This window comes from Tenrec ecaudatus, chromosome 7 (assembly GCF_050624435.1).
Source record: "Tenrec ecaudatus isolate mTenEca1 chromosome 7, mTenEca1.hap1, whole genome shotgun sequence".
In the NCBI taxonomy this organism is placed as follows: domain Eukaryota; kingdom Metazoa; phylum Chordata; class Mammalia; order Afrosoricida; family Tenrecidae; genus Tenrec; species Tenrec ecaudatus.
This window is the reverse complement of record NC_134536.1, coordinates 103,950,568-103,958,642: the sequence shown is the minus strand read 5'-3', so window position 1 is coordinate 103,958,642 and position 8,075 is coordinate 103,950,568. Positions and strand designations below refer to the sequence as shown.

Genomic DNA, 8,075 nt, shown 5'->3' with positions numbered 1-8,075 from the left:
TATAGCTTCATCATTCATTGTGGTTTCAAGTCAAGTGACCATTAATGAACAACAGCATTACATTAGCTTTGGAGTATTCTGTTGCTTCATTTCCAGCATTAAAAATGTACCAGTACTTGTTACATGGTCCATAGTACTGAGCTATAAAAGCCAATCATATGAGAATAATAAAGGTGTATGATTTCTTGATTGTTTCCTCAGTGAGCATTGATTATGGATCCATGTAAGATGAACTCCTTGATGAATTCAGTCTTCTCTCTATGTATCATGATGTCATCTACTGGTCCACTTGAGAGGGTTTTTGTTTTCTTTACATTGAGTAACATCCACACTGAAGGCTCTAGTCTTTTTCATCTACATCAGCAAATGCCTCAAACCCCCTCTTCACTTTTAGCTAGTGAGCTTGTGCCATGTGCATATCACAGGCAGTTAATAAGCCTTTCTTCAGTCTTGATGCATGATTCTTCCTCTATGTATTGCATTAGGCATCTGCTGCACACGGTCTCTTTAAAGTGCTAAAGACAAAGCATGTCGCTCTGATGACTAAAGTGTGCCTGAAACAAGCCATGATATTTTTAATCACTTCATATGCATGTGAAAGTTGGACATGTAATAAGGAAGGCCAAAGAAGAATCTATGCATTTGAATCATGATGCTGGCAAACACTGTTAACAAGTGTCATGGATGTTCAGAAGAATAAACAAATCTGTCTTGGAAGAAGTACAACCAGACTTGCTTTGAAGTGAGCCTTTGTCTCACATGCTTTCGACATGTTTTCAGGAGAGACCAGTCCCTGCAAAAACACACCATACTTGAGACAGCAGGCCAATGAAAAGAGGACAGCCTTCAAGCAGATAGTTGGCACCACGTCGAAAACAGTGGGTGCACACATAGTAGCAGCCATGGAGGGTGGCATGGGACCAAGCAGGGCCTGCTTCTGTTGTACACAGGTTCCTAACAACAACAATAACAATGTCAGACCATTTACTGTGTAACATTGGTTGATTTTTTTTTTGCAATAGACTGATTAAAATCCCATATGTAACATAACATCTATGTTAATAGTTGTTTGGGTTTTGTTTTTGCTAGTGCCACCAGTAAATGATTTAGCCTGCAAGAAATTAAATAAAATATTGATTTATTATATAAAATATTATGAGATTATAGTTAATCTGAGAATCAATGAAATTCTTTTACTATTAGGAACAACAAGAATATCTTTAAATAAATCAGGAACTTTTACATAAGAAACATTTTTTATTTTAAATACGTCAATTTTCCCATTTAATTGTTCTGTGGTAATCCATGTCAGAGTTTCACATCAGAACAGGTAGATGTCATTTGGTCCTTCAAAATGTGACAGATTGAGAAAGAACTCAGATGCAAAAGTTGATATAATACATATCAACTATTTTTCAGAAAATTTTTTGATAATATCTAGGTCATCTAATAATAAATACATACTTGCATTTCTGAAGTACGCCCCACACAGTATAGACTTAAAAGTTCTTTGTGGAACTGATGGCAACTTGTTATGAAGTAAATATATTCAATCCAGTTCTTCCAGGCCAGATGTGTTCATGTGGAAATACTCTATTTTCTTTGCTACAGTCAGTCCCCCTTAGGTAAGGTCAAGATAATCCTTACCTCACAGGATTATTGTAGGAAATGTTAGTGCCTTGTCAATAGATGTTGAATAAATGTTAATATCCTCAACAACAAAAATATTTAAATAATTTAATATTCTGATGTTTTGAAGAAATTTTATGAGGTGCTGTCTAGTGGGTTCCAACTCATAAACACTTTATATACAAGATGAATCATGTCCAGTCCTCCGCTATCCTCAAAATTGTTTCCAATACTTCTGTGTCAATTCTTCTCATCCAGGGCCTTGCTCCTGTATGATGCCCATCTACCAAGCATGAAGAAATAAAAATTCACATAATTACATTAACTTTGTTTAATATTGCTTATTACTGTGTCAGTAACAGTAGACAAAAGTGATATATTAACGAGCTCTTGCGGGCGTTCTTTGGCATTAGCCGACTTTGTCCATTTGTTCATCGATGTTTCCTCAGTTGGTAGGTTATCTGGGGACCAGCTGTCTAGGTTGGCTTCAGCTATCTCTGCTTCAGGTGATCTCTCTTCCTCCGAATGCTCAAGGTGGAGGTAGCAGGGTTACAAAAAGCTAGAAGGGTCCAAGCATGGAAAGTTTCTGAAGGTCACATCACTGAACTAGTGTGCTATCACTTCCCATGCTTTCTTGTTCAGAGCAAGTCCCGAGGCCAACTCATATTCAAGAGGTGGGGTGACAATGAGAAAAGCTGTCAAGCCACATTGCAAGAGACACGGAGAAATGCAGGGCTGAAAAATCAGGACCATCTTTACCAACAATCTATCACAAATTCCATAAAACCTTTAAGTATGTTTTTAAAGATAAATTCTGCTTTAGGGTTAAAAAGGTTAACTAGATTCATCTACTCCCTTCCTCCTCTTTTGCCATGGCTTCTAGTGTACATCTTAAAGTTATGTCAGTATACAGCGACTTAGTGCTGTATCAGATGATATTTTCATGTTTGAAAAGGTTGAAATACTTTGTGAAAAGAAAATATTAATGACAAATTAAAATTGAAATGAAAAATATAATACATCAAGAAATTGAACCAATTAGAATCAATACTTAAATATGCCTTTATATTATCTAGTACTTTCCTATAGCTTACTAATTTCAGCTAAAGTGAAACACAACTGGAGAAGGCAGGTCAGAGTTGAAACATGTATTCTGAGCTCACAACTAAAGTTTTATTGGTGACTACAAGTATTCATAGAATTCAAAACTAATGTAAGAATCTTAAAAACAGTTTATAAGTATAGCACTTTTTCATTATAATGCCAAAATTGTTGACATATCACCTTACTTCCTGTGAAGTTTCTTTGGTTCACTTCATAGAATTCTTCTGAGCAGAATGTTCTATTAATTATTTTGTTTTTCTGGCAACATGTACTACAACTTTAACTTTTAGGAAGTACTTTTTTGTTTAACAACTGGAGTCAAATATTAATGGTGACTTCAAAAATAGCAATTTATCTGTGGCCTATGACAATTGGTATTGTTACCAAACTGTCGCAGCACTCTCGTGCTCCTATTATAGAAACAGCACACGTGGATGACTTTAACAGCCATTTACTCCTTTAAAGGTTAGGAGTCTAGAAATCTGAAGTCAAGGCTCTGGAATAGTGGTTCTCAATCTTCCTGATGCTGCAATCCTTCAATGCAATTCTTCATGTCGTGGTGACCCCCCAACCATGAAATTATTTTCATTGTTACTTCATAACTATAATTTTGCCACTGTTATGAATTGGGCAACCCCTGTGAAAGGGTCATTCGGCCCCCAAAGGGGTCGTGACCAACAGGTTGAGAACCATTGCCATAGAACAAGGCTTTTTCCCTCAGGAACTCAGGGAAAATGCTCCTTCCAACCTCTGTGGGCCCTGCATACTTTCAAAATCTCCATGTGTCTTGGTATCAGTCTCTCCTGGTGTACAGGAGGTTATTATGGGACACCCTGGTGCTGTAATGTATTAGCTAACCACAAGATCCGTAGTTCAAAACCACCAGCTGATCCATGGGAGAAAGATGAGGTTTTCTACTCCTGTAAAGATATATAGTCTCAGAAACCCACAGGGGGAAGTTCTACTCTGTCCTGTAGGATCACCGTGAGCAGGAATCAAGCTTTGGTTGAGTGATCCGGTAATCAGTGCAGGGACCTAGAGTCCAAAGGATGCTCTGTGCTCTAGGTTCTTCCTTCTTGGTGGTAATGAGACCCCACTCTCATGTTCTCCTTTCTCTACTTTTACCTCTTATCCTCCGCTAAGTCTGTCCTATAAAGTCCCGATGAGTTGGAATACACTGTATGGCAGTGAATTAGGCTTGGAGTTTTGGAAGGTAGAAAGTAATGAAAGCCACAGCTGGGGAAATTCCCCTTACATAGCAGCTGGTCTGTAACTTAAATAAGAATGTTTATCCCACCAGAAATCACAGTTAATCCAGTCTCATTAGCATAAAAAACACAACCAAATCCTCTTTAAAATCCAGAACCTGTACATGGACCAAGAGCCATTCTTTGGACTAGAACAAGAGAATGCTGAGTGGTTTAAACACAAAAGGTGTGCATGAATGTTGTTTCCTTTCCCATACTTGTTCAATTTGCATGCTGAGCAGATAATGTGAAAAGTTGAGCAATCTGAGGAAGAACCCAGCCTCAGGATGGGATGGAGTTTTATTAACAACCTAAAATATGCAGATGACACAGACTTACTTGATGAAAGCAAGGAAGGGATTGAAGCATTTGCTGGTAAAGACTGCAAGCTTTGGTATGAATTGCAACTCAGTGTAAAGAATATAAAAAACCCTACAAATGAATCATTAAACAGCTTTATGATAAATGGAGGAAAGACCGAAGTGATCAAGGATTTAATCTTACTTGGCTCCACAACCAATGCTCATGGAAGTAACAGTCAACAATGAAGCAACATATTTTATTGGAGAAATCTGCAGCATAAAACCTCTTCAAAGGGTTGTGCTCATAAAGAAACTATATAGAGACTAAGAGATGGCTGGTTATACAGAATAAGGGGATAATGCAGGTTTATATCCTTCTACCATCTTTATTCAATGGGTATGCTGAGTTGGACTATCAGTGGAAGGATATGGTATGAGAATTAGTGGAAGACCCATTTATCCATAATCGGCAATGTGCAGGTGACACAATCTTGCTTGTTGAAAGCGAAGAAGACTTGGAGCACTCACTTACTGATGAAAATAAAAGACTACAGCTTTCAGTATGGATTGCATCTCAATATGAAAAATACTTTAAAAATTTCACAACTAAACCAATAAGCAATGTAATGATAAATGGCGAAAATATGGAAGTTGTCAAAGATTTAATATCCCTTGGGCCCAAAATCAACACCCTTGGAAGCAATGGTCAAGAAATCAAATGAGTGGGCAGATGGTGATGAGTTGGCCCCCTTCTCTTCCCTTTCCCATCTTCCAAACAAGACCTTGACTCTTTCTGAGACATCTCCAAACTCGGCCAGTCCAATTATCAAGAAATGTACACTCTCTTGTAAGGCCTTGAATTACTACCCACAGCTGTGCTGTGCCCCCAACCCCATTCACCCTGCCAACCTGAAGAAAATATAACTGCTAGCTGGAGACCCAGAGCAGAGGTCTTGTCTCCCCTGGCTGTGCATACTGAGCTAAGTCAGTTTCCAAGGACATCTTTGGCCAATGGAAGCAGACTGTCCCTCGTATCCCCTGCCACCCCCAAACATCAGAAATACAGCAAGTGTGACCATGAACAACAGCAACAAAAGAATTACGTGCAAATTGTTTCTAATTTCTCTGTGCTGATCCGCAAAACAGCCAATAAAAATACCAGTTACCAAAGGTGGGGGGGGGGAAATCAAATGACATATTACATTGGACAAATATGTTACAAAAGAGCTCTTTAAAGTATTAAAAAGTAAGATGTTACTTTGAAGATTAAGATGTACCACACCGAAGCCATGGTATTTTCAATCGCTTCATATGTGTGTGAAAGATAAACATGAACTAAGGAACATCCAAGATGAATTGATGCATTTGAATTATGGTGTAGGTGTAGGTGAGGAATATTGAATTATATTCATACACATCCAGAAGAAGGACTGCATCTATGCAGGAAGTGATTCAGACAGAATGCTCCTTTGAAGTGAGGATAACAAGACATAGTGTGAAATACTGCAGACATATTTTAGGAGGGTCAGTCCACAGAGAAGGACATTATGCTTAGTAAAGTAGAGGGTTAGAAAAGAAGACCCTTAACCAGATGATGTGATACAGTGGCTGCAACACAGTGGCTTTCTGCAGTGGCTGCAACAATGCACACTCAAAGCAAGACTTGTGAAGATGGCCCAGGAACTACGTTTTGTTCTGATGCACATGTATTGGGTCCTTATGAGTCCGAACAGCCCTAGGGCTCCTGGTAACAATAATTCTCATATACAAAGATTATTTTAGGGTTCCACCTTCATCCTGTAAATTACTCTTTCTATCATGTTAAATGAATAGTTTTAGCCTTTACAATCTTTTTTGACATGTTCCTCTAGAAATTGCAAAAGTTTTTCTTCTATGCATTCATTTATGGTGATAATATGGTGAACTATTATTTAAGTTCAGAATAATGAATAAGCCTAACTTCAGTTTCCTCATTTTTTATATCTTTTTGGTTTTGTGTAAATATGAAATACCATCAAAAGACTTTTACATCAGTGCTTGAGACACAGAAGTATGCTGAATAAAGCTAGGCTGTGTTTGCGTGTCTTACTCATGCACAGAATATTAATTTACCAAGTTACAGAGTTTCTAAAGTGGGTGATACCACCCCCTGGGATGATTTAGGAGGCTCTGAAATGCACATACCAACACTTTAGTCTTGATGAAGAGGTTTGGTACAAAAGTTTAAATTACTAGGGGGCTGCTAGTAATTTTTTCTTTCTTTCTGAAGAGGGTCATTAGGCCATTGGGAATCTATGTACGCATGGTATTTTGCTTGCTTTTATGTTAAGCTTTAACCCGAATTAGAAACTAAGAGAGTTCTGCCCTTACTCTTTTCCTCTCTGGCTGCTTGTTCTATCTTCTCTGTGAAGCTCTTGTTTCCCCTTGCTGACCTTGATAGCTCTCTGCTCAATCATTGATAATCTTAGCAATCAATGGTCATTCCAAAGTGGCAGCTGTGGCTTCCTGCTCCCCCTCTGTTCCTCCACAACCACATCTTCCCATTCCCAGGCAGTACCAGCCACATTCTGGAGACACGATGGTGACGGTCTGAGTAACTGAATTTGGCTGTATTGGGTGCCTGATCACCAGGCCTACTTTCCACTCTGGCAGTGTGGACACTGTTGCCATCAATGACTCCTATATTGACCTGAACTACATGGTCTACATATATGGCAAGTTCAATGGTCCCAGCAAGGCTGAGAATGGGAAACTGATCATCATTAGGAAGTCAATCTCCATCTTCCAGGAGCAAGATCCCACCCACATCAAGTGGAGTGAGCCCACTAGTGTCTTTACAACCATGGAGAAGGCTGGGCCTTCCTGGACAGTGGATGCTAAAAGGGTAATTATCTCTCTCCCTTCTGCCGATGCCCCCATGTTTGTGATGGGCGTGAACCACGAGAAGTATGAAACTCCCTCAAAACTGTCAGTAGTGCTCCCTGCACCACCAACTGTCATGCTTCCGGAACCACTGACTGCTTGGCCCCATGGCCAAAGTCATCCATCACAACTTTGGCATTGTGGAGGGGTCATCACTAGTCCATGCCATCACTGCCACCCAGAAGACTGGATGGCCCCTCTAGGAAACTCTGGGGTGACAGCTGTGGGGCTTCCCAGAACATCATTCTGCGTCCACTAGCCCAGCCAAGGTTGTGGGCAAGGCTATCCTAGAGCTGAATGGGAAACTCACTGGCATGGCTTTCCATGTCCCCACCCTCAGTCACCTTCAATGTGTCAATCATGGATCCCACCTGCCATCTGGAAAAAGCTGCAAAGTATGATGACATCAAGAAGGTGGTGAAGCAAGCATCAGATGGTCCCCTCAAGGGTGTTCTGGGCTACACTGAGGACCCGGTTGTCTCCTGTGACTTCAACAGTGATGTCCACCTTTCCACCTTTGATGCTGGGGCTGTTATTGCCCTCAATGACCACTTTGTCAAGCTCGTATTCTGGTATGCCCATGAATTCGGCTACAGCACCAGTGGTGGACCTCATGGTCCACACAGGCCCTGAGGAATAAGACCGCCCCTGGACCACCAGACCCAGCAACAGCACTAGAGGAAGAGAGGCCCTTAGCTGCTGTGGAGTCTTTGCCCCATCTCAACTCCCCCCCCCTCCCACACACACACGCTGAGACTATCCCATCATCTCTAGTTTCCATGCAGACCCCCTGAAGAAAGAGGGGGGCTAAAAGAGCCCAGCCTTGTCATGTACCATCAATAACACACATTGTACCCAACAACAACAAACC

The 8,075-nt window shown here is 40.4% G+C and overlaps 1 pseudogene; it reads left to right on the top strand.

Moving 5' to 3' along the window:
• The first annotated feature begins 4,267 nt into the window (after window positions 1-4,267).
• LOC142453101 (glyceraldehyde-3-phosphate dehydrogenase pseudogene) lies at window positions 4,268-7,844 on the top strand (annotated as a pseudogene).
• The last annotated feature ends 231 nt before the right edge of the window (window positions 7,845-8,075 follow it).